The following is a 27,521-nucleotide window of genomic DNA, read 5'->3' on the forward strand; positions in this document are numbered from 1 at the left end:
ACCTCATTTTACCTTAGCTACCTCTGTAAGAGGCTTCCCTCAAAGCTCAGTTGGTAAAGAATCTGCCTGCGATGCAGGAGACCTGGGTTCGATCCCTGGGTCATGAAGATCTGCTGGAGAAGGAAATGGCAACCCACTCCAATGTTCTTGCCAGGAGAATCCCGTGGACAGAGGAGCCTGGCAGGCTACAGTCCATGGGGTTACAAGAGTCGGACAGGACTTAGCGACAAAACCATCACCACCTCTTGAAAGGTCCTCTCTCCAAATACAGTCACAATCTGAGGTCCTAGTGGTTTTGACTTCACCATGGAATTGGGACACAATTCAGCCCATTAGCAACCACTTTACTCATTAAGTGCAGTGAAACCGAACTAGCCAGTGCTGCCATTTAATTTGTTGACCCCCAGCTAAGGCCAAAACTCAAGAGATCTTTAGGGTATGTTCAATGAGCTGCAATCTAGACCTGGGACTCAGAAAATAAGGCTCTCTGGCTCTGCTGTTATCACGTCAGGAACTTACTCCACCCCTGGGCATCAGCTGCTTCATAATATAGTCCAGTAAGAGAGAACTGGTTGATCTTAAAGTTTTTAAAATAAACTACCAAAAAGTAATCACTAAACTTAAGCAGTGGTGCTAAAAAAATATATGGATACCATCATCAGCTGCTAGGTTTTTATCCTTCCTGCCATGTGCTATTTCTATTAGCCCATTCTGAATATAGAACTCTGAAGTATTGCAAAAAGTATATTCAGATGCAGAATATATCAAAATTGTAGGTTATGGTGAGATTTTTTTCATGACAATTTAAAGAAATATCAAGTCTGCATTATTGTAGCTATTATAAATAGTGAACAATATAGGGATAAAATACTGGCTTTCATTATACCAGCTTATTAAGGATGTCAAATCAAAAATGGGTGTGAATTTAAATGTTGTACTAGTGATGAGTTTCAGTGTTTGCTGCTCACTTTCTGGTGGAAAAGATACAGTTACCATCTGGTAAGTATGATTGGTAACTTGTGTGTGGATGCTGCATTTCCTGAATGTTAAGTAGCAGCCACACTGTGTAATTTTGCTAATCCTTTTTCAGGAGTAGGATTTTGTGAAATGACAGGACTGCAAAGTAAACCATCAAGGAGGAGCTGTAGCCAAGAAAACAGCAAAAGAAGAAAAAAGTCCTGTGAAGGATCAGAAGTCGAGCAACCCACAAACTGGGTAAACACGCAGTTCAGGTAGGATATTATCAGGCAACTCCACACACATTGCCTCTAAGCTGAGCACCTGGAAGAGCCAGTGCCTTCCTGGGATTTTGCTCTGTTCTCATCGGCACCCGGAGGTAAGAATGACTGCTCCGTTTCGGTTTAGAAAATCTAGTAGTGTTAATTTTGGGTGGGACTAGTGTGCTTAGTTGCTCAGTTGTGTCCGACCGACTCTTTGCAACTCCACGAGCTGTAGCCCACCAAGCTCCTCTGTCCATGGAATTCTCCAGGCAAGAATACTGGAGTGGGTTGCCATTTCCTCCTCTAGAGGATCTTCCCGACCCAAGGATCAAACCTGGGTCTCCTGTGTCTCTTGCATTGAAGGTGGATTCTTTACTTGAAGTTCCTGAGATCCGGTGGGGGTGGAGGGGTGTTTGGCAAAAGTGCCTGATCTTAATTTAATGCCTGTTATTCTGCCTTTGCATTTTTAATACCAGTGAAGTGAAATCTCGCCAATTCAATGGAATATAGGGTGGGAGGCCCCAAACTAATTCCCAAATTCCATCGATGGTGTGGCAAGGTAATCAGGAGAAGAAGCATCATCTCCACTCCTGTGGGCAACAAAAAAAGATACTGCCTCCATCTGGAAACACCCACCAGAAGGTGTTACCCAGGTAGCTTATCAGCTAGAGTAAATATTCGGAGCTCTGAGCGTCAGGGTACAGCAAACTATGGTTCTGGATTGGTGTTTCTAGATCATTTTTGCTCCGGAATAAGTACCACTGTTGTCCCCCAGACTCAGCCTCGTGTACAGCTCAGCCTAACTCGGGTGGTGGATGAGAAAACAAAACAGTTTAAGCAGCTCTCTCAAGGCCATGCAGCTCTTTTCACATGTTCCCAACCTCAGGGCAGCAGAGGCAAGAAGATGCTGTGCCTGCCCTGAGCCACAGCCAGAGGTGCTCTTCCTCCGACGGGCTGTGCGTGGCCTCCCCCTCCCCACATCAGAGCCAAGCAGTCGTCAGCTCAGGCGAAAGGACTCCATGTGCTCGCCTTTAAATTCTTCTGTCAGTCTCAGGAGGAAGTACTATGTGAGTTACACAGATGAAAAAACGAACTTGCAGAAGTCAAACAATTTGCCAGAAGTCACTCAGAAATTTAACGGTGTGGTATGTCTGCCCCCAGATTCCATGTTCCAACCCATCTTCCCCAAGCAATAGCCATGATCCACTACCTCCTGACTCCACCCCAGGGGGCTCGACTAGGGATGCAGGTCACAGCCCCAGTGTTGGCCCAAGATGGGGAAATGAGCCCATTTCACCTGTGGATGCCATCAGAACTGCTGTAATGGATACTTGCTCTACTAAATGATTAGAAGAGCCCAGAAAAAGGAGGTTTCTTCAGCGATCAGGTCTCCTTGATATGTGCCCTGCTTATTTTGCATCCCCGGACTCTTTACATTAGATTTTGGATGACTTGGCATTGCAGCCCTTCCAAGCCTCTCCAACACTCTCCTGCTGTTTACTGTCTTCCATAATGGACTTTCAGGACTCTATATGCTGCAGAGTAAGATCTAAGTAGAGTGTGTTTGTGTGTGCATGTGCACACACACAAATGAAAATGCACAGGAAACATCTGAAAGGATTCATAGCAGCCAGTTACCAGGCACTGCCAGCTGCTGGGGAGACAGTGATGAGTGAGAATGGGTCCCTGCGCTCTATAATCAGTGAGGTAATAGATTCAGGAGGCACACGTATTGTATTGTCTGCTATGAAAACAAAATAGTTTAAAATATTACAAATTCCAAATCAGAATTCGCATTAATGAAATTCTAAAGCAATTTGCTACATTTAACTTTTTAGCATCTTTCCATTCATTTAGTTTATCCTTAGGGTGGTCCTAGGGGACCAGTGGAGTGGGCATCCCCTTTAACGGCGGAATGCAGGCCTCCCTGCAGCTTCTCATTTACTCCGTCCCCTCAAACAAACCAGTTCTCCAGAGTCCTCAGCACTGAATTCTCTGGGAGATGGGTCAGGGTCACAGTGGGCCCCAGACCCATGTGTGTGAGTGTGTACACACAAACACACACGCAGTGCAGCCTGCCCACCTCTTTGGGAAATTCAGAACTCAGCCCAGGCCTGGTGGGCCCAGCAGATCCTGAGGGCAAAAGCTACAGAGAAATAAGGTTAACAGAAAACCCAAAGAAGTCGGGGAAACCGCACACAGCTGCTGTCTTTTCAGTGGGAAGGAAACTCTCCCCACACTGGAACCACCCAGAAGAAATGCCCCGGCTGTCTTGTGGTTCAAAGAATAATTCCATTTCTCAGTTTAGGGAAAGGAGTTTAAAGCCAGGACCCCTGCCCATTCCCCTAAGCCCCACCTCACAGACCCCTCCCCAAAGTTATCTCCCACCCTTCTCTCACCCCCAGCAAGCTTCCCTTGAAATCAGAGACTTGGGCTAAACTGTGATTCCTGTCAAAATGTGAACTAAATTGTAAGCTGTTATTTGCATCAGGTATGCCTTGGTATAACTGGAGTGACCGCATCCTGTTTAAGAGTGTTTCGCTGGGGACTTCTCTGGTGGTCCAGTGGCTGGGACTCCACCTGCCAATGCAAGGGACATGGGTTCAATTCCTGGGACCAGGAAGATTCCACATGCCTCAGGGCAACTGAGCCTGTGTGCCACAGCCACTGAAGGCCACGCGCCCGGGAGTCCCCGCTCCACAGCAAGAGACGCCCCCAACCTGCTGCGACTAGAGAAAGCCCACATGCAGCGACAGAGACCCAGCACAGCCAAAAAATAACTTTTTAAAAAAGAAAAAACTTAAATCTTTACTAGATGAACCAAACAGAACACATTTAACACACTAGATTTAACTCATGGGTGACCGAACGTATCGGGCTTCCCTGGTAGCTCAGTAGTAAAGAATCCTCCTGCCCATACAGGAGACACTGGTTTGATCCCTGGGTGGGGAAGATCCCCTGGAGAAGAAAATGACAACCCACTCCAGTATTCTTGCCTGGGGAATCCCACGGACAGAGGAGCCTGGTGGGCTACAGTCCACGGGGGTCACAAAGAGTTAGACACGAGTTAGCAACTAAACAATAACAACAAACCTGGCATTATCTTAGGATTTCCTAGGTATTTATACAGGCCTTTTATCCCCAGTTGATAATGAGACCTACCCATTATCTAACCCCCATTGTTCCTACTGGAGCATTAGCATTTCTCAGTTTTACATGATAAGTTATCTCAGTTCTCCTCTGTGCTGTGACAGTTCTTCCAAGGCTCTGCTCAGCTCCAAGATCCAAATTAAAATCGCACTTCAGCCATGAAGCATCTCTGACAGCCTGAACTGCATCCCTCTTCCCTCCAGCTCCTGTGGGCATTCTGAAGGGACGCATGATGAGCTATATTGTAATGCCTGAGCCCTTTGACTCAGTTGTCAACACGATTCTCTAAACCAGTGGTTCTCACTAGGGCAATGTCTGCCACCTAGGGGACATTTAGCATTGTCTGGAGATATTTGGGGCTTTCCAGGTGGCGCTAGTGGTAAGAACCTGCCTGCCAATGCAGGAGACATAAGAGATACCAGTTTGATTCCTAGGTTGGGAAGATCCCCTGGAGGATAGCATAGCAATCCACTCCAGTATTCTTGCCTGGAGAATCCCATGGACCAAGGAACCTGGCGGTAGATATTTTCATGGCCAAAGTTTGGGGGAGGCATCTAGGGGGTAGAGGCTAGGAGTTTACTAAACATCCTACAACACATGGGATGGCCACCCACAACAAAGAATTATCCAGCCCAGATGTCAATAGTCCTGAGGCTGAGAAAAACTGGCCCTGAATAAGCTGCTTGAGGTCAGGTCTATGTCTTGTTTAATGCTGTGCCTGAAGGCCTATGTCCTAGGGGCTGGCAGGCAGGAGGTACTCAAGTACTCAAGGGGGTCTAAAGAGAAAGAGACAGTCTCAGCCCAGGAAGACACAGCTGAGTCAGGGAAGAGATCACGTGCGCACCGGCTTTCCTCCGCACTGACAATTCAACTGGGGCAGAACAACCATGACATGAATTGCTTCATGAGTGTGGGGAGAGGGCCTTAGAATTGGTTAGGCTCTTAAGGTTGCAAGAACAGAAATCCAGAGAGAGAGATGAAACATTCACTGTGGAGATAAGTGAATGGAAACCAAGCCTTGAGAAAAACAGAGCAGCTGCAAGAAGGCTAGGCTGGGAGCTGTCACACTGGCAACTTCCATGAAGATGAAAGGAAAGCCCCCATCTCCTACACCCAGGCTCATCCAGACTTTCCTGCTTACCCTTGACCAGGGCCCCTACCACAGCCAGCTTATCCAGTAGCCACAGTGCCTAGGGCGCACTGTGCTTTTTAGGAACCACACAAGTGCTTTAATGTTAATTTCTTCCAATATCAGAAGAAAAAATGAATAGAATAATACTGAATATAAAACAATGAATCCAGTCTGGATTATATTTGTCTTAATACCAGTGCAGTACATTTTTATGGAGAAAAGGCTCTGCCCACACTCTCCAAGTCCCTATATACCTACGCTGTGACCTCTCAAGTGCAACCTCCGTGGGCCACCTGTTCTAGTCTCTAAATGAAAATTCCACAGAGAATCTACTGGAGACATTTTAAATACAAAGATGTAGCAAGGAAGTACACTGACTTTGATGAATTTTCCTTGGGAAAGGGCTTTCCGGAAAGGACTCCATTAAGTCAATTTAATTCCTTGATCAATTTTCTATAAAGCCCAGTTAAGCCATTTCCAATTTTTTTGCTTTTTTCATTTCGAGTTGACTGAAACTATTTTCATGAGGACTAATTCTTTTTCACGCAAGTTTCATGTCAGAAATTCGGTTCATAGATCACAATTTGGTCGGTACTGGATTTCACTGATGATAGATTCTGTCACGGCAAGTTCACTTCTGTGACCTTATTTCCACCAAGTCCACTTTCCGGGGTCAAATTTTGTTCTAAATTTGATCAGGAATATTTGATTCTTTCATGTAGAAGATAACAACCTGTCTAATTTAGCCATCTCGGTTTTTCTCTGTGTTAGATAAAAGACTTACAAGTCTCTAACGATTTCTTAGCTTATGCCGCAGACAGTTGAGACTACATTTATGAGATGGAGAGTCAGGGTGGGGCCAGAGAGGAGGCAGAGTAGAGAGAATTAGCAGCACCCCTGAGTTGCTGAGTGCACACAGGATGTCCTGGGGAGGGGAGAGAATTGATGGGAGGATGGAAATATTCTCTGATCCGGCTCATCTCTGTCTACTCTTAAGTTGTAGGTCACCTGAACACCCTTGGATCAACTGGGCGTAAGAGGAAGAAGCCTGTGGTATAAAACACCATGGCCTAGATCTTTCACTGAGTCAACTGCTGGGACAAGCCAGTCCATAGGAAAGAGGTAAGGCATGAAACCAGGGCTCTTGGGCAAGAGTTTCCACCTGGAGAATTGTCTCCATGTCAAGAAGCACTTCCACTTATAATTATGTCCCATGATTTCTAAACAGCACTTTGAGGCAGGCCATGTTGCTGCTGATTCACAAATGAGGAATGAAAATAAGTCCAGTAAGGTGGGTCCTCTGGTTCTGCACTCAGGAGTTCCCTGTTATGCCTTACAGCCTCTCTGAAGAAGGATCTTCAGGAGGTCTCCTAACCTTTCTGGGGCCTGGAACAAGAGTGCAAATGGAGGCCCACCTATCACATGACTAAATCTTTGAAAGTCCTCAATCAGGCACACAGGTTCTTTAAAGAAAATTGTTTTCAACTCCTACCTTAACAAATATACCTTAATAATGGCAAAATTGAAAAATAGTGTTTTTCATGGGACTGAAAACTGGTTATTTTCTCCTTTTTATTTTATATTGGAGTATAGTTGATTAACAATGTTGTGCTGGGAAAGCTGGTTTTTATATGTCTGAAAGTTAGTAAAATGTCAAAGGTGACTGAATTTAATCATTACCATGTACCTCTGGGGCTTCCCTGGTGGCTCAGCGGTGAAGAACCTGCCTGCAATGCAATAGATGTAAGAGACGCTGGTTCGATCCCTGGGTTGGGAAGATCCCCTGGAGAAGGAAATGGCAACCTACCCCAGTATTCTGCCCGGAGAATCTTATGGACAGGGAGCCTGGCGGGCTACAGTCCAGAGGGTCACAAAGAGTCAGACACAAGTCAAGCAACTTAGCACACATGTACATCTGAGTGTTCTATTAATGGGCTAATAATATTTGAAAGACTGTTGAGGGCAGGAGGAGAAGAGGGCAACAGAGGATGAAATGGTTGGCTGGCATCGTCGACTCAATGGACATGAGTTTGAGCAAACTCTGGGAGATGGTGAAGTACAGGGAAGCCTGGCATGCTGCACTCCATGGGGTCGCAAAGGGTCAGACACGACTGAGCAACTGGACAGCAACAACAAATACATTATTCATTTAGTGCATAAATTTTCTCTTCTTTTATTTCAGCAAAATCAGTATGTTAAATAATTGGTAACAAAATTGTGTTCTACTGCCAGAAATGACAAGCCAGACAACCTTTCTTTGAGTTCTTAGTTTTTCTTTAAGTTCTGTGTGGAGACACTCAATTTTCTGAGACAACAACTACTGGAATTAGTTGTATATTCCTTAAAGTGGTCCTTAGATTCAGAAGTGAATCATAAATTTTACATGTTCGAATCATGTAACAAGCTTATTCAGTTCTGTTCAGTCACTCAGTCATGTCCAACTCTTTGCAACCCCATTGACTGCAGCACGCCAGGCCTCCCTGTCTATCACCAACTCCCGGAGCTTACTCAAACTCATGTCCATTGTGTTGGTGGTGCCATCCAACCATCTCATCCTCTGTCGTCCCCTTCTCCTCCTCCCTTCAACGTTTCCCAGTATCAGGGTCTTTTCAAATGAGTTAGTTCTTCACATCAGGTGGCCAAAGTACTGGAGTTTCAGCTTCAGCGTCAGTTCTTCCAGTGAATATTCAGGACTGATTTCCTTTAATATTGACTAGTTGGATCTCCTTGCAGTCCAAGGGACTCTCAAGAGTCTTCTCCAACACCACAGTTCAAAAGCATCAATTCTTTGACACTCAGCCTTCTTTATAGTCCAGCTCTCACATCCATACATGACTACTGGGAAAACTGTAACTTTGACTAGACAGACCATTGTTGGTAAAGTAATGTCTCTGCTTTTTAATATGCTATCTAGGCTGGTCATAACTTTTCTTCTAAGGAGCAAGCATCTTTTAATTTCATGGCTGCAGTCACCATCTACAGCAATCTTCAGTTCAGTTCAGTCACTCAGTCATGTCCGCCTCTTTGCGACCCCATGAATCGCAGCACGCCAGGCCTCCCTGTCCATCACCATCTCCCCGAGTTCACTCAGACTCATGTCCATCGAGTCCGTGATGCCATCCAGCCATCTCATCCTTGGCCGTCCCTTTCTCCTACTGCCCCCAATCCCTCCCAGCATCAGAGTCTTTTCTAATGAGTCAACTCTTCGCATGAGGTGGCCAAAGTACTGGAGTTTCAGCTTCAGCATCAGTCCCTCCAAAGAAATCCCAGGGTTGATCTCCTTCAGAATGGACTGGTTGGATCTCCTTGCAGTCCAAGGGACTCTCAAGAGTCTTCTCCAACACCACAGTTCAAAAGCATCAATTCTTCAGCACTCAGCCTTCTTCACAGTCCAACTCTCACATCCATACATGACCACTGGAAAAACCATAGCCTTGACTAGACAGACCTTAGTCGGCACAGTAATGTCTCTGCTTTTGAATATGCTATCTAGGTTGGTCATAACTTTTCTTCCAAGGAGCAATCTTAGAGCCCCCAAAATTAAAGTTTCTCACTGTTTCCATTGTTTCCGCATCTATTTGCCATGAAGTAATGGGACCAGATGCCATGATCTTAGTTTTCTGAATGTTGAGTTTTAAGCCAACTTTTTCACTCATCTATTATAACAGGAAATAATGATGATAATAATATGTTACATAATATTGTAATTTTCCTCTATAAATTTCTCTCATTATAGATTTCAACATCTCTTGGGGACTTCTTGACTGTCCAATGGTTGACTCTGAGCTTCCAATGCAGGGGGTCACAGTTCAGTTCCTGGTTGGGAACTAAGATCCCACATGCCATGCAGCATGGTCAAAAAATATGTATATACATTTCAACACCTCCTGAATCAGTATCTAGTTTGGTGCTGCCCCAAATGCCAGACCATAAAGTATTTTTTGCAGGTCTGTGATGAGGCAGGGAGGTTGTGATAGACTATGCCCAAGCACACTCTTAAATTGCGCTGGTATTTTTTCATAGACAAGTTTCTGATAAAGGCAGCAGTATGTTAATTTACATTCCTTGATTAGCATGAAGAATCCATGCAGTATTTCTTAAGTTCCTTTATATTTTTGAACACTGGGACATTATGAAGAAAGCAAAAAATACCAGTATTTTGCTCATTTGTCTAAATCTCACAGTTGAGATTCTGCCTTAATCCACAATAGCCAGAAAATAGACTCTATAAACTGGACTTTGTGGATGTGAATCTTCTCTTTTACAGTCATATGAGTGTTTATTTCTGCTTTCTAGTTTCCTTACATTTTATTAGTTTTATTACATATTGTATATGAAGGTTCTACTTACAAAAACTTTTTTCTCTAAACATTTAAAAATATTTTTAGTCCTTTAAAATATGACACAGCCAATTTAAATTTGTTTGTTTTTTAAAAACAACCTTTTGCTAACATTATTAGTGGCAAGTACATAACTAACAAACTTTTAAAGATACCTTCATATTCTGCCAAAGTCCGTGGTTTGCTCTTTATTTGAGGATCATCTGGTGTTTCATTGAATTCTTCCAGTGACACTGCATTTTGTCCAGATTATAAGACAAGTTTAAAAACAGCTTGTTGGCATTCCCACCAAATCTGTGAGTCAAATAGATGTTTCATCAAGATGTTCTGCCTTGGGACAGATACATAAAATGTCATATATAATCGCTGAATTGTCCAAAGAATGCTATGCATTGGCACAGTTGAAACCACACGCCCTCCAACGAATTGAAACCGTGCGCTGTACATAACACAAAGCTTGCTTCACATTTTGGGTGAAAATTCTGGCTCAGACCCCTTTTTTCTTTATGATCATGTCAGCGGCATCATTGTAGATTTACCCTTGACAATTTTTAAAAAGCCATGCCTAATTTGAAAGCAGTTTATTCAGTTTGTTACTTTAATCAAAAGCTTTACTCTTGGGAACTCCCTGGTGGTCTTTCTATAAAAGGTGTAAAATCAATGAAATTCTCCTCAATTTTTACTTTGTTTTGTTTTGCTGTAGTTCAAAATTCACATAATAGGGACTTCTCTGGTAGTCCAGTGGTTAAGAATCCACTTTGCAATGCAGGGGACGTGGGTTTGATCCCTGGTCAGGGAACTGAGATCCCAAGTGCCATGGAGCAACTAAGCCCACACACCACAAGTACTGAGCCCTCTTGCTTCAGAATCCATGCTGCTGCTGCTAAGTCACTTCAGTCATGTCCGACTCTATGCGACCCCATAGATGGCAGCCCACCAGGCTCCTCTGTCCCTGGGATTCTCCAGGCAAGAACACTGGAGTGGGTTGCCATTTCCTTCTCCAACGCATGAAAGTGAAAAGGGAAAGTGAAGTCGCTCAGTCGTGCCCAACTCTCAGAGACCCCATGGACTCCAGCCTGCCAGGCTCCTCCGTCCATGGGATTTTCCAGGCAAGAGTACTGGAGTGGGGTGCCACTGCCTTCTCCCCAGAATCCATGAGCCACAACTAAACCATCTGTGTGCCACAAGGAAAAACACTGCCTGCAGCCACTGAGACCCAGCACAGCCAAATAAACAATATTAAAAAAAAAAACTCGCACAATGAATGTAAGTCATTCAAATGTGACCTTTTCCCGGATACAATCTAATGGAGCTGAGTAATAATTACTTCAAAAAATTATGTTCAATTTCATTTTTCATTTCTTACCCTCCAAGTTAATGATTTCATTTTGAATTTGATGTCCTAGGTAATTATTTTGCCTTATTTAAAAAAAAAAATCCATCTTACCTGTCTATTTTGGCATCAAGATTCGAGTCATTTCTACTAAATCTAGGCTTTATTATTTTGGCCTCTATATATACTAGTGGCTTTCTCCACCCCGAATAAAACATGATGTTTGGCTGAACATAAGCACAGAAGTTTATTCTTTTAGGAACATCCCATCCACTTTTCTTATTATCTTTATTGAAAACTATCCACAGTTGGCAGCTTACTCCTCTCCTTTTCCATTTCTAGTGTTATAAGTGGGTTTGTTTGGGAGGAGGGGTACAGTGAAATCTGCTCACTTGATTTTGGCAATGTTTCACATTTTGAGCAGACTGTGTCTTTCAAGATTTTTCTGTTTCTTTGTGCCTTTTTGGGTCTGAGTTCCACTTCCATAATTGCTCTTTCTATCATAATGTCTATTTGCACTCCTTCTCAATGATCCAAAGGATTAAAAAGAAGATGAATTACACCCAGAGTATAAAATTTGAATACATTTTCATCATAGAAATGTAAATTAAGTCAGTTGTAAAAATTAACTTTTTAAAAAATGTATGTGAAAAATTTATTTTTTCTAAAAATATTAAAACATATCTATTAAACTTTAAAGGCCAAATGCAAATGATAACTAATGGATATCAAAGCTTAAAATCAAAGTTACTTAAACCTGGAATTTTCAACTTAGTTTTTTGAGATTGTAATTAAATTTTTTTTAATATTTTCTAAAAATAAGACCACTGTGAGTCTATCATTCAGGATCCATCTAGTTGGCAGTATAACCTTTCCTGAAGCTTTGATACATCATGTTTGTTGAATAACAATACTGCTAACATCTGTTAAGTGCTTATTAGGTGTTCTGATGGCCTAACGAAGGAGGAGGGGTCATTCGCCTCTTCGGGTGGGAAACAGACACTAAGGGCGTGCCCGAGTGTCCTCAGGCGGCAAGGGGCAGAGTGAAGGTTTGTGCTGGGATTTCCCAAGTCAGCACACACTGTGTGCCACCCTAGCAGAGGCACACAGGATGGGGCCCCTGAGCTGTTTTGGGCAGATCAGTAGCCCCAAACCCAGAGTTTTCTCCTTCTTCACATTGAAGCCACAGCAGCTACTTCAGGTTCACTCAGGCCTGAGGCCTGGGGTTCTGCAACCCCTAGCCTGAGGCCCTGTGGGCACAAGGTGGGGACCACACTGGCAGATGGTGGACCTTGTGCGTGACCGCCTTACTGCCAAATTCAGACTTAAATTGAAGAAAGAAGGAAAAACCAACCATTCAGGTATGACCTAAATCAGATCCCTTATGATTATACAGTAGAAGTGACAAACAGATTCAAGGGATTAGATCTGATAGACAGAGTACCTGAAGAAATATGGACAGAGGTCGTGACATTGTGCAGGAGGAAGGAATCAAGACCATCCCCAAAGAAAAGAAATGCAAAAGGCAAGATGGTTGTCTGAGGAGGCCTTACAAATAGCTGTGAATAGAAGAGAAGTGAAAGGCAAAGGAGAAAAGGAAAGATATACCCATCTGAATGCAGAGTTCCAAAGAATAGCAAGGAGAGATAAGAAAGCCTTCTTCAGTGATCAGTGCAAAGAAATCAAAAAGAAAACAATAGAATGAAAAAGACTAGAGATCTCTTCAAGAAAATTAGAGATACCAAGGGAACATTTCATGCAAAGATGGGCTCGATAAAGGACAGAAATGGTATGGACCTAACAGAAGCAGAAGATATTAAAAAGAGGTGGCAAGAATACACAGAAGGACTATCAAAAAGGAGCTTAATGGCCCAGATAATCACAATGGTGTGATCACCCACCTAGAGCCAGACATCCTGAAATGCGAAGTCAAGTGGGCCTTAGGAAGCATCACTACAAACAAAGCTAGTGGAGGTGATGGAATTCCAGTTGAGCTATTTCAAATCCTAAAAGATGATGCTGTGAAAGTGCTGCACTCAATATGCCAGCCAATTTGGAAAACTCAGCAGTGGCCACAGGACTGGAAAAGGTCAGTTTTCATTCTAGTCCCAAAGAAAGGCAATGCCAAAGAATGCTCAAACTACTGCATTTTCATTAGAGATGCTGTTAACTTATATTAAGTTACATATGTATACATACATGCCCAAATCCCCAATGTGGGATTGGACCAACATAGTCCAATACAGGATTGGACTATAAAGAAAGCTGAGTCCTGAAGAATTGATGCTTCTGAAGTGTGGTGTTGGAGAAGACTCTTGAGAGTCCTTCGGACTGCAAGGAGATCCAACCAGTCCATCCTAAGGGAAATCAGTCCCGAATATTCATTGGAAGGACTGATGCTGAAGCTGAAACTCCAGTACTTTGGCCACCTCATGCAAAGAACTGACTCATTTGAAAAGACCCTGATGCTGGGAAAGATTGAAGGGAGGAGGAGAAGGGGATGACAGAGGATAAGATGGTTGGATGGCATCACCGATTCAGTGGACATAAGTTTGAGTAAACTCCGGGAGTTGGCGATGGACAGGGAGGCCTGGCGTGCTGCAGTCCATGGGGTCACAAAGAGTCGGACAGGACTGAGCCACTGAACTGAACTGAACTGAAGCAGAGCTGGGTACCCGCTCGGCCAGCAAAAGGGCGCCACCTGCAGGGCAGCAAGACCTTTCTCCGGCAAACTGCCTGCATCAGAAATAGTGAAGTGAAGTCGCTCAGTCATGTCCGACTCTTTGCGACCCCATAGACAGTAGCCTACCAGGCTCTTCCGTCCATGGGATTTTCCAGGCAAGAGTACTGGAGTGGATTGCCATTTCGCAAGACCCAAACATGAAGAGGCCCTGCTGGATCCCACAAGGAAAGAAGTCTGGAGAGAGGCAATCAGAAAAGACCCACGCTACTCCCCACACCATTAACTCAGTTATCCATTTTCACTTTTTCCTCTGTTAGAGGGAAACTTCTTCCTGATGGTTAACCTCAATCCCTCAGACTGCAATGGAAGCCCTTTCCATTACAGGAAAACAAAGAATAGAGCAAACTCCAGGCAGTTTTTTGTAGCAGCTTCTCAGGGTTTGCTGAGATATGGCTCACTAGAAATCTATCAAGAATTCTTGTCCCACGTGATTGATGGGAATGTAAACTGGTACAGCCGCTATGGAGAACAGTATAGAGATTCCTTAAAAAACTGAAGATAGAACTACCATATGATCCAGCAGTCTCACTCCTGGGCATATATCTGGAGAAAACTAATTCAAAAAGAGATATGCACCCCAGTGTTCATAGCATCACTATTTACAATAACCAAGACACGAAACCAACCTAAGTGTCCACTGACAGATGAATGGGTAAAGAGGTGTGGTACAGACATGTAGTGGAACAGCTGCTGCTGCTGCTGCTAAGTCGCTTCAGTCGTGTCTGACTCTTAGCGACCCCATGGACTGCAGTCCACCAGGCTCCTCCATCCCTGGGATTTTCCAGGCAAGAGAACTGGAGTGGGGTGCCATTGCCTTCCCTGAATGGAAGAGCACTCAGCCATAAAAAAGAATGAACTATTGTCATTTTCAGCAGCATGGATGGACCTAGAGACAACCAACTAAGTGAAGTAAGTCAGACTGAGAAAGAGAAAGATCATGTTATCACTTATATGTGAGACTTTTTAAAATGATACAAGTGGACTTATTTACAAAACAAAAATAGACTCACAGACATAGAAAACAAACTATGTTACCAAAGGGGATAGAGAGAGGGGAGAGAGAAATTAGGAGTTTGGGATTATCATACAGGCACTGCTGCTGCTAAGTGACTTCAGTCGTGTCTGACTCTGCGACCCCATAGACTATATGTAAAATAGATAAAGAGCAAGGACCTACTGTATAGCACAGGGAACAATATCATAATCAATATTGGAAAAGAATCTGAAAAAGAATATATGTGTGTGTGTCAGACTGAATCACTTTGCTGCATACTTGAAACTAACACATGTAAATTAACTATATTTCAATTTTAAAATGCATAAAAATGGATTTAAAAAAGAACACCTGTCCCATTCAAGCCAACCCTGTCCCTCCACCCCAAACTGTCACTCAGACCCATCTTCTTGCCTGATAAAGTTCCTCTGTGTGTGTGTGTGTGTGTGTGTGTGTGTGTGTGTGTGTGTGTGTGTGTGTCTAGAATCCTGCTTCCAAGTCATACCTCCACAGCCTCACAACAACCCAGTGAGGTCAGGATTGTTACTGCCATGTTCAGATGGTGAGACCCAGACCCAGGAAGATGGTGTAACTTCTTTTCCAGAGTCGGGAGGCTGGAAACACAGTACAGATCTGATCCCAAGCTGAGGGCACTTCTTGCGAAGCACAGTCTCCCCTGGTATGGGAGTGGGGTGCAAAGGCAACTTCCTGTGTCCCTGCTGTGTGTAAATGGGAATACGTCAGCCCCAGGTTGCACACTCATGTTCTTTGTATGAGTGCATGAGTGATTGAGACAATTAGACATATTGGCAAGATAAAAAGAGAAGAGAGACCTCACATACTCTGTATCATATACAAAGTTAACTACAAAATGAATCATAGTTCTAAATGTAAAATGCAAACCTATAGAACTTGTAGAAGATACAGGAGAAAACGTTTGTGACCTTGGGTTAGGTAAAGAGTTCTCAGATATCAAAAGCATAATCTTTAAAAGAAAAAAGAATTGATAAACTGAACTTCATCAGTTCATCATTAAAACCCATTGCTCTTATACAGAGTGAAGTAAGTCAGAAAGAAAAACACCAATGCAGTATATTAACGCATAGACATAGAATTTAGAAAGACGGTAACAATGACCTTATACGCGAGGCAGCAAAAGAGACACAGATATAAAGAACAGACTGTTGGACTCTGTGGGAGAAGGCGAGGGTGGGATGATTTGAGAGAATAGCATTGAAACATGTATGTTACCATATGTGAAATAGATCACCAGTCCAGGTTCGATGCATGAAACAGGGCGCTCAAACCCAGTGCACTGGGATGACCCAGAGGGATGGGAGGGGGAGGGAGGTGGGAGGGGGCTTCGGGATGGGGGACACATGTACACCCATGGCTGATTCATGTCAATGTATGGTAAAAACCACCACAGTATTGTAAATTAAAATAACTAAAATTAATTAATTTTTAAAAATGAAAAAAAAAACCATTGCTCTACAAAAGACACGGAAAATGAAAACACAGACTTGGAGGAAATATTTACATATCACGTCTGTGACAAAGGACTTATGCTCAGAATATATAAAGGACTCAACAATAGGAAAAGAAATAATCCAGTCCAAAACAGGCAAAAGATTTCAGCAGACACTTTGCCAAAGAAGAAATAAGGCAAATAAACACATGAAAGATTCTGAGCCTTCTTTGCCTTAAGGTGATTCAAATGTAAACCACAGTGCAGCAACTTAGAAACTCAAAAACAAGGGTACGATTAGGTTACAGAGCATATGTGCCAAGGCATTTTATCCACTCTTCAAATTTATATTTCGCTCTTCAAAATAACATGGGAAATACTTATGGGACAATGTATTAAGTAAAAGAAACAGGATTTAAGCATACAAACAGTCTATATCCCAACGTGAAGGAAAAGTGTGTGTGTTACGTGCATGTATTTGATAAAGACGGAAATGCAACAAAATGTGACCAGGGCTCATTTCTGAGTATGACAACGATAAGAGATTTCAGCTTTATTTATTTCCTTGGCTTAGCTGTGGGACTCGGGATCTTCGTCACTGCAACGTGGGATCTTTCGTTGTGGCCCACACACTCTCTAGTTGTGGTGAGCCAGCTCTGAAGCACCGGGGCTCAGGAGTTGGGGCGTGTGGGCTTAGATGCTCTACGGCACGTGGGGTCTTAGTACCCTGACCACAGATCAAACACGCGTCACCTGCATTGCAAAGCTGGTTCTTTGCAGTGGACCACCAAGGAAGAAGCCCCCTGGCCTCCAGGCACTCCCCTTCCACTGTGGACACTCCTGCTACCCTCCCCTGAGATGGGGTCCTCACAGACCCCTTCCACCCGCCTTTCCTTCCTGATCTTCATTCTGTCCCCCTGGGGTTTCATTCACCCCGTGGCAACAGCAAGGGCACCCAGGACACCTACAGCACCGTGTCTGGCCTAAACTGCTCCGGTGAGCTCCAAACCCTTGCTCATCCACCCATCCTAACGGCAGATGTTTATCACATAGCTCTTAGCAGGCCCTGCTCTAACAGCAGCAGTAGAGGTGCTGCTTTTACAGAGCTGGCATTCTAAAGAGTTCAGGCAATAAACGTAGCAGTAAACAAATGAACAAATTAACTTCAGCACCTGCGGTGTTAGCGAGGTCCCCAGGACAGCTGAATGCACATTAAAACTTGAGGACGTCTGTTGTACACCAGAGGTCCTCAAAGCGTGTTTCCCTAGCCAGTGGCCTCAGCATCACCTGGGAGCTTGTCAGAGTGCAAACTCTCACTACACCCCACAGTGTAGTGGGGTGATCTCAGTGATTTCTACTGAATCGGGAACTCTGTGAGTAGGGCCCAGGAGCTGTGTTTAACAAGCCCTCCAACTTTACTTCCTTACCTCCTCTGCCTCTCTGTACTATCAAAGACACCTGCATCCAGACCCTGATCAGATGGCACTCTAGGACTCTAAGTGCAAGCCACTCAGTCATGTCCGACTCTGCCGTAGCGTAGACTGTAGCCCACCAGGCTTCTCTGTCCATGGGATTCTCCAGGCAAGAATACTGGAGCGGGCTGCCTTTCCATTCTCCAGGGGATCTTCCCAATCAAGAGATCGAATCCTGGGAAGGAACCCGGGCCTCCTCCTATGCAGGCAGATTCTTTATCGTCTGACCCTTCTCCAATCTGCCATCTTCTCAGACGCCCAACTTTCTGAATAAAGTCACTATTCCTGCCTCAAAACAAAACCAAACAAAAACAAGCCCTGCGGGGGATTCTGCACAGCCCCATAAAGGACTCCTAGAGGTGAGGGACCACATCTCATTTAACTTGGTATCTATATTAGTTTCCTAATGCAGCTATAGGGCTTATTGGGTGGCTCAGTGGTAAAGAATCCATCTGCCAAGTAGGAGAGTTGGGTTCGATCCTTGAGTTGGGAAGATCCCCTGGAGGAGGGTATGGCAACCCCCTCCAGTATTCTTGCCTGGAGAATCCCCATGAACAGAGGAGCCTGGTGGGCTACAGTCCACAGGGTCGCAAAGAGCTGGATACAACTGAGAGACTAAATACAGTAACGATCGTGCAGCTATAACGAATCTCCACAAACACAAAGGCTTAGAACAATTCAGAGTTATTGTCTTACGGTTCTGGAGATCAGAAGTCCAAAAGCAGTCTCCTGGGCTAAGATCAAGGTGTTGGTACAGATGTGTTCTTTCTGGGGGCTTTAGAGAAAAATCATTTTCCTTGCCTTCTCTGGCTTTCAGAGGCTGCTCACATTCCTCGGCTTGTGGCTGCATTCCCTCTGACCTCTAGTTTCACTGTCACACTCTTCCTCTGACCTCTGACCCTCCTGCCTCCCTCTCGTAAGACCCCTTGCGATTACAAGGACCCGCTCTGATAATCCAGGACAATCTTCCCATCTTGAGATCCTTAACTTAATCACATCTGCAAAATCGTTTTCACTGTGCAAGGTAAACATATCCACAGGATCTGGGATCAGGACAGGAGCATCTTTGAGGTACCATTGTTCAGCCTCCCACACCATCTGTCCCAGAGCAGATGGTCAGCAAGGATCTGAGGAAAGAATAAAGTATCTGACCTGGTCCCAAGATGATGCGACCTCACAGTGATTCCCAGCACCTGGAGATGGACAGGCACAGTATATGTTGGGCAGGGGAGGCTCAGATTTGAGGATGGAACCCGGCCAGCCGCCCTCACCAAATGCTGGGGAAAGCAGACCCACGATCCAAAGGAGGGCTATTAGAGGAAGACTGGGGGCCATCTCGGAGAAGGCAATGGCACCCCACTCCAGTACTCTTGCCTGGAGAATCCCAGGGATGAGGGAGCCTGCTGGGCTGCCATCTATGTGGTCGCACAGAGTCGGACACGACTGAAGCGACTTAGCAGCAGCAGCAGCAGCAGCAGCAGGGGGCCATCTAGAGAGCTTGGTGTCTGCAGAACATGCTCTTTGGGGTTAAGTCCTGACTCAGTCATTTGTCAAGTGCATAACCTTGACCAAGCCATCTCCCCACCCTGCGCCTCCCCAGTGACTTGATCTGCACCGTGGGCTGGCAAAGCCAGCCTTACCAGGTTGTCAGGCTGTCAGACTGTCAGACTGTCATGAGAGAACCAGCAGTAAGGCATGAAGTTCCAGGCCCTGGAGGGGTGAGTGAGGGCAGGGGTGGATGGTGTGAGACGGGAGCTGCCGCCAGGGCCTGGGCTGCAGGGGCGGGCTGGTGCTGACTGTCTGATTGCCTGGCACTTACCCAGAGGGCCTGGCCCCAGCCCTGGCAGTCCTGGGTGAGGCTTTAGGTCTTACAGGGCCCTTTCTCTCTGTGCAATTTGCTGACTTGATTTAGTCATTCATTACAGGGAATGGAACTCAGAGAGGGGAGGAGTTGTGGAGACCCCAGGGGTCTCGGGGGCCTCACTATGGGCCCCTGAGGTAGGAGCAGAAAAAACTCAGGATCTGGGTGAGAAGACCTGAGCTCTCTCAGCTTCCCTGAGCCTTTAAGCCTCACTTTCCCCATCTGTAAGCAGAGGTTCAATCCATCCCATTTGGCCCTGGGCGGGGAGGACATGCCAGGAAGGTGGAGGTTAACACTGGCCAGGGCTAGGAGGATGGAGGGGATGGAGCATGCAAGTAACAGGAAGCAGCTTTGCCTGGTGTCTTCTGACCAGGGTCTTGAAGTGAGCCTGAGAATGGGCTGTTTGTCATTAGCTAGACTTGGGAATATTATGATAAACACATCGATGTTCTGTAATTAAGGATACCAGTTTGGGGCTAAATTAAATATTTACGCAGCCCTCAGTGATCTCCTTCCTCTCTTTAGCAGCTCCCTCCCCATGCTAAAATATTGAGCAGGGGTTCCAGGAGTATTCCCAAACCCAACTGTGGTGCAGAAAGTTACTTGAGAGGGAGGCATAGGTGACCACTTGCTTTTAGCAGATTCCCAGATTGCCGTGTTAAAAGATGTTGCACTTAAACCTTTAAAAGACAAACACAACAAACGATGCAGGATAGGTCTGACACAGGCTGGACCCAACGGACCTTTTAGTGTCTATTCAGAAACCACCTCAGAAATAGTTGTACAACAACCTCTGAGGAGGAAGAAGCTCCAACAGGGCAGATGGCCATCCAATGCAGATTCAGCCTGTATTTCATGGAAGTCACTTGCCCTCTTGGGAGCTCACTGTTCCTACAACAGTTAATAGATCCCTACACCCCTGTTTTCTAATGTGGGAAACTGACTACAAGTACACCCTATTTCCTGTAAGTGGACCGTTTCTCAAAGGCTTGATCCTGTGAAAGCCTCAAGATTGGTTGTCTAGTGTGAATAAGTCGTATTTTCAGTGTACCTGTAGGGTATATGCTGTGGTGGACCTCAGAGCTGACATCTTCCAGGAAAAATGGTACATATATTTCATTTCTGGAACTTGAAATGCACCCTCTGATCCTCGAGGAAGACAGTGTAGCACAGAAATTGATGGCACAAACTTTGGACCAGTCCTGAGTCCCAGCTGTACAACCTTGTATAAGTCACTACCTTAACTTTCCAGTCCACGAAATGGGGACAAAGATAGCCATGGCTCTTAGTGAGCATTAAATGAGATTCCATGTATAGAGCTCTGGGTACCTAGTCTGTATTAAGAGCTTGGTAAACAGTGGTTATGACTATCTCTTGAAATCCTCCTGTCATATTTGCCTCCCTCTTGAATCTCCCTCCCTCACCAACTCCATCCCTCCCCTCTGGGTCATCACAGAGGACTGAGCTCATCTCCCCATGCTATAGAACAGCTTCCCACTGGCTGTTTTACGCATGGCAGTACACTTCTTTTGTAACCAGACATACACACTGATTTAGAAAGTTGGGATTACATTAGTATTATTTATTTCAACCTGTTTGCTTAAAGATGGTATTTTATGATCATTATTTCACATCATTAAAAATTCTAAACACTTGGGGGGCGGGGGGGAAAGCCCTCCTGTCAAAGTAAAGACTTTTTGCTCTGCTGAATGCTTTGTGTAAACCTGGATGTCCAGGCCTTGAGTGGCAGGGTACTTCACAGGGCTCATCAGCTGTCTGGCGCCGCCCTGCCCAGCTTCAAGCCCCAGGAGAACACAGGGGAACTTTTCTGCCCCCACCTCTCACCGCTCCTGAGCTGGGTGGGGACAGACAACACAGCAAGGCTTCTCTGGCCTTTCCTGAGAACAGACTTCAAAAGGCCCACATCCAGACTTGGAGAAAGCCTCAGGCCCGGTGCCAACTCCCCTCCTCCCTCGGGTCAGCCCTCTGTCCCAGTCCTAGTCCCACAAGTGTCCCTGCCCATCCAGGCTGCTGCGGTGGCTCTAGATAGCACTGGGTCCCCTCCCCTCCTCAGGGGAAGACCTGGAAGTGGAGGGGAGGAGCCCTTGCCCTTGGCTGAGACCCACCTGGGCTCAGCTCTCCCGCTAGCTTTGAACCTAGCCAGGGTGTTCCTGTTTGACCCCACAGTTATTCTTATTGTTGTGCAGAGCAGGTGAAGCTCAGAGCCTGGGTAACCTGTAAGTTCTCCCTTCCCCCGTTGCCCCATAAAGGGGGCACACTGACTGAGAAGGCTGCCTGCCTGTGAGAGTGGGTGTACGTTCACAGGTGAGGGCTGTGGGGCCTTGCCCTGCCTGTAAAATAGCTCTGCCACCCCAGCCTGAAGACTACTGTTTGCCTGAAACTTCAGCTTCTTTCAAATGCAAATATGCCACAGAGGCAGCCCATGTGAGGACCTGTGCTCATTTACACCTGCTTTGAATAAGCGCCTTCAGAAGCCTTTCCTGAACTCAAGACTAATAACAAGTGCTATTATTATATACTCATATTTTTTTGCACAAACAATACTACAACAGTACTAGAAGTCAGAAAAAGAATCATCCACAATCCCAAACCCAGTAAGTGGGTGTTTCGGTTTTCTTTTTTCCCCCCAATTCCTCTCCAGCCCTCTACAGGCACATAAAACAACATTTTCACAGCCAGTCTCCTGCCCAGTGCAATTTTGCGTTCAACTCGGCTTTCGCACCTTGCAACGATCTTCCCAAATAGCTCTTAAAAGGGGTGTGGTGCTCACCAGTGCTCAAGAGCTAGATTAGTAGGTTCCTTCATTTCCTGCCGTTAGATAGAACGCAGAAACTTTTGTTCAAGAGCTTTTTCATTCTTTGAGGTTTATTCCCTTAGGATGCATTCTCAGGTATGGGATTGCGGGGTTAAAGGTGATGTATATTTGTGTGACTCTTGAAGGAGAGCAGAGCCCAGGTTTTGCCCAGAGCCTGCAGACAGCTGGTGCCTGGGAGGCTGAGAGAGAGCAGGAGTCAGGGAGGGGGTCTTTGGGTTCGCTGGGGCAGTCAACATTTTGTTTTAATATATATATTTTATTGAAGTACAGTTGACTTACAACGTTTCAGGTGCACAGCAAAGTGGTTCAGTTATACATATACACATACATTATTGTAAACATTATTTTCCATTATAGCTTATTACAATATATTGACTATTGTTCCCTGTGCTATACAGTAAACTTTTGTTGCTTATTGCATATCTATTTTTTAAAATTAGAAATCTAGCATTCTATTCATACGAAGTCAAACATGTGGAATCAAAATGTCATAAATTTTTTCATTAGGCAAAAATTCATGTTTCTAAAATATATATATTATACATACTATCTATGTATATGTATACAAAATCTTTTCTACTATGCTTGATAAAGGCTTGAGAAAGAACATCAAAAAGAAAAGAGATGGAGAAATTGGAAAACATAAACTAAATAAAATGGGAGCACTGGATATGAAAAAGAAAAAGTGAAACAAACTAGTTGAAAGTAAGAAATCATCATATTGTCCAGTTGTTTTTAAACATGGCTGGAGAAGGCAGTGGCACCCCACTCCAGTACTCTTGCCTGGAAAATCCCATGGATGGAGGAGCCTGGTAGGCTGCAGTCCATGGGGTCGCTAAGAGTCGGGCACGACTGAGCGACTTCACTTTCACTTTTCACTTTCATGCATTGGAGAAGGAAATGGCAACCCACGCCACTGTTCTTGCCTGGAGAATCCCAGGGATGGGGGAGCCTGGTGGGCTTCCATCTATGGGGTCGCACAGAGTCGGACATGACTGAAGCGACTTAGCAGCAGCAGCAGCAGCTCATTAGAAACATATCTGGAGCTTTGGAGAAGAAAAAGCAATACCTAGACATTTGTATTTTTCAAAAAAATTCCAAGATAATTCTGATATACCTCTGGATTTTTAAAAATGATTACAGGTTTGTTTGTTTATTAAATGGTAGTTTTGGTGATATAGAATTCTATTACTTTTCTGCTGACCATTCCTGATACAGTGGTATTAAGTGAGTAATAATTACATAATCACAATTGTAAAAAATGTTTGTCAGATTTACAATCAATAACCAGACCAAAAAATAAAGATAATTATAATTGTAAGCCATAATGGGACTAGGATTAATGTAACAATATAAAATAATTACATACAATTTGGAGGGTCAAGCAGAATGATGTGGTAAGTGGAAGTGCATAAATGCACACGTTTCACCTGCCCAGCCAGTCTATGTCTTTTGGTTGGTGCATTTAATCCATTTACATTTAAGGTAATTATTGACATGTATGGGCTTCCCTGGTGGCTCAGGCGGAAGAAACCGTCTGCAATGTGGGAGACCTGGGTTCGATGCCTAGGTTGGGAAGATCCCCTGGAGGAGGGCATGGCAACCCGCTCCAGTATTCTGGCCTGGAGAATTCCATGGACAGAGGAGCCTGGTGGGCTGCAGTCCATGAGGTTGCAAAGAATTAGACACTACTGAGTGACTTAAACTTTCACCTTTCATTGATATGTATGATCCTATTACCATTTTTTTTATTATTGTGGGTTTATTTTCTGTAGATCTTTTCCTTCTCTTGTGTTTCCTACCTAGAGAAGTTCCTTTAGCATTTGGTGTGGAGCTGGTTTGGTGATGCTGAATCCTCTTAACTTTTGCTTGCCTGGAAAGCTTTGATTTTGATTTTTCCATCAAATCTGAATAAGAGTCTCTCTGGGTAGAGTATTCTTGGTTGTGGGTTCTTCCCTTTCATCATTTAAAATGTATCGTGCCATTCCCTTCTGGTTTATGGAGTTTCTGTTGAGAAATCAGCTGATACCCTGATGGGAGTTCCCTTGTATATTATTTGTCATTTTTCCCTTGTTGGTTTTAATCTTTTATCTTTGCCTTTAATTTCTGTCACTTGGATTACTATGAGTCACTTACTATGTTCCTCTTTGGGTTTATCCTGCCTAGGACTCTCTGTGCTTCCTGGACTTGACTATTTCCTTTCCCACGTTAGAGAACTTTTTAGCTATTACCTCTTCAAATATTTTCTCAGGTCCGTTTTCTCTCTCTTCTCTTTCTGGAACCCCTCTAGTGCAAATGTCCGTGTGTTTAGTGTTGTCCCAGAGGTCTCTTAGGCTGTCTTTTTTTTCTCTCTCCATTCTTTTTTCTGCATCCTGTCCTCCAGGTTATTTATCTGTGCTTCTGCCTCAGTTGTTCTGCTATTGATTCCTTCTAGTATATTATTCATCTCTGTCTGGCCAGGGTTCAGAACCACTGGACCATGTGTTATATTTCCTTATTAGGGCATTTTTGGATGCAGTTACAGAGAACCTCTGAGGATAGGTGGGGAACAGGGGTAACTTGGTGCCTTCAGGGGGAGGGTGGGCTAAACCCTTTTCATAATCTCTGACTGCCCACCCCCAGGTCACCCCAAATAAAGCCCCACTCAACAAAAACAGTGCACTTCTTTGCTAACAAAGCTTGAAGACCAGTTCTCTAGCTCTTCCCTAGCAAGCAGGGGGCTCCCTCTAGCCCCATGTGTAGAATAATTGAGGGCTTCAGCTACTGTAAAGATACTGCCTGGGCCTGGGAAGCTGGTATCCAAAGCAGAGGCAGCTTCTGGGCACCACGAGTCTGCTGAACCCTCTCACAACATCTCTGTTTCAATCTGAGCATCTTTACTTGGGTCAAATGATCTTGAAGGCCTTTCTGGATTCTCTGGATCTTGATGTAGACCATCCTCATGAGGAGCCCACCTGGCACAGGGCGGGCCTGTGGCTTCCTTCAGGTCCTCGGGATAACAGATTCATCAGTTTTCATTCCAATCCCAAAGAAGGGCAATGCCAAAAAATGTTCAAACTACCACACGATTGCACTCACATGCTAGCAAGGTAATACTCAAAATCCTTCAAGCTAGGCTTCAACAGTATATGAACCAAGAACTTTCAGATCTACAAGCTGGATTTACAAAAGGCAGAAGAACCAGAGATCAAATTGCTAACGTCCGTTGGAATACAGAAAAGGCAAGAGAATTCCAGACCAACATTTCCTTCTGTTTCATTGACCACACTAAAGCCTGTAACTGTGTGGATCACAAAAACTGGAAAATTCAAAGAGATGGGAATCCCAGACCAACTTACTTGCCTCCTGAGAAACCTGTATGCAGGTCAAGAAGCAACAATAAGAACCAAACATGGAACAACAGACTGTTACAGAATTGGGAAAAGAATACATCAAGGCTGTATATTGTCACCCTGCTTATTTAACATCTATGCAGAGCACATGGTGTGAAATGCCAGACTTGATGAAGCAGAAGTCGAATCAAGATTGCTGGGAGAAATATCGATAACCTCAGATATGCAGATAACACCACCCTTATGGCAGAACGCAAAGAACTAAAGAGCCTCTTGATAAAGGTGAAAGAGGAGAGTGACAAAGCTGGCTTAAAATTCAACAGGAAACAATGGAAGCAGTGACAGAATTTATTTTCTTGGACTCCAAAACCACTGAAGATAGTGACTGCAATCATGAAATTAAAAGACACTTGCTCTTTGAAAGAATAGCTATGACAAACCTAGACAGCGTATTAAAAAGCAGAGACATAACTTTGCCAATGAAGGCCCATCTAGTCAAAGCTATGGTTTTTCCAGTAGTCGTGTATGGATTTAGAGTTGGACCGTAAAGAAGGCTAAGCACCAAAGAATTGATGCTTTCAAACTGTGGTGTTGGAGAAGATGTTTGAGAGTCTCTTGGACTGTAAAGAGATCAAAGTAGTCAGTCCTAAAGGAAATCAACCCTGAATATTCACTGGAAGGACTGATGCTAAAGCTGCAGCTCCAATACTTTGGTCACCTGATGCAAAGAACTGACTCACTGGAAAAGACCCTGATGCTGGGAAAGATTGAGGTCAGGAGGAGAAGTAGATGGCAGAGGATGAGATGGTTGGATGGCATCACTGACTCAGTGGACATGAGTTTGAGCAAACTCTTGGAGATGGTGATGGACAGGGAAGCCTGACATGCTGCAGTCCATGGGGTTACAATAAGTTGGACGTGACTGAGTGACTGAACAACAACATATCTCTCCCTAGGGAGGCTCTCTGACCTAGCCTTGACCAAGGTGAGTCCCAGACAAGGTGGGTCCCCTTCCCTCTCAGCATCTTACCTGCTTCACACATACTCTTCATGGTTCAGCCTTTCATGTTCCACTCTCCTCAATCCTGCTCTGAAGACAGGAACTACACCTGCAGAGAGATGGTGCCGCCCATCCCAGGGGGGTCTGCCTGGGAGTCAGTGCTCTCTGCTCAGAATGCCAAGTTTCGTTGCTTCCTGGCAATGGGCTGTCAGCTCCCGGGTATCAGAAGAGGAGCTGGGGCACAGGGTTGGGTAAGCACATGTCCCCCATGATGAAAAGGTGTTAGAGGAAGCAGCTCAGAGGGTGCTGTTGAAACACTGCAGTCAGACTAAGAGGTAGTGGGGAGGAAGTGAAAAGGAAGTGAGCCCCCCAACTGCATACTCCCAGCAAGTCCCTTTTCTCCTTGTAACATGACCAGACCAGAGAAGATGCTGTAGGAGGGGGTGAGATGAAGGAGAAATTGAAGGAAGAAGGAAAAGAGACTGATCTCAAGGGGCCACCAGGTGCCAGCAGTGGGAGGAAAGACAATTCAAGTGGGTTGAATTGTGTCCCCTAAAAAGATAAGTCCACACCCTAACCTCCAGTCACTGTGACTGTGACTTTATTTGGAAAGGGGTCTTTGTATATGTAATTAGGGATC

General features: G+C 44.7%; 1 protein-coding gene across 2 annotated transcripts in view; it reads left to right on the top strand.

The window, feature by feature from the left end:
- The first annotated feature begins 114 nt into the window (after nucleotides 1–114).
- Nucleotides 115–27,521, top strand: part of PAQR5 (progestin and adipoQ receptor family member 5) — a 122,288-nt gene continuing 94,881 nt past the window's right edge. For both annotated transcript variants that reach the window (XM_042252103.2, XM_042252106.2), the window contains exons 1-3: nucleotides 115–999; nucleotides 1,091–1,232; nucleotides 6,500–6,624. The gene's annotated coding sequence lies outside the window, so the exon portion shown is untranslated. The remainder of the gene's footprint in view (nucleotides 1,000–1,090; nucleotides 1,233–6,499; nucleotides 6,625–27,521) is intronic.

Source organism: Ovis aries, chromosome 7, assembly GCF_016772045.2.
Source record: "Ovis aries strain OAR_USU_Benz2616 breed Rambouillet chromosome 7, ARS-UI_Ramb_v3.0, whole genome shotgun sequence".
Classification (NCBI taxonomy): Eukaryota; Metazoa; Chordata; class Mammalia; order Artiodactyla; family Bovidae; genus Ovis; species Ovis aries.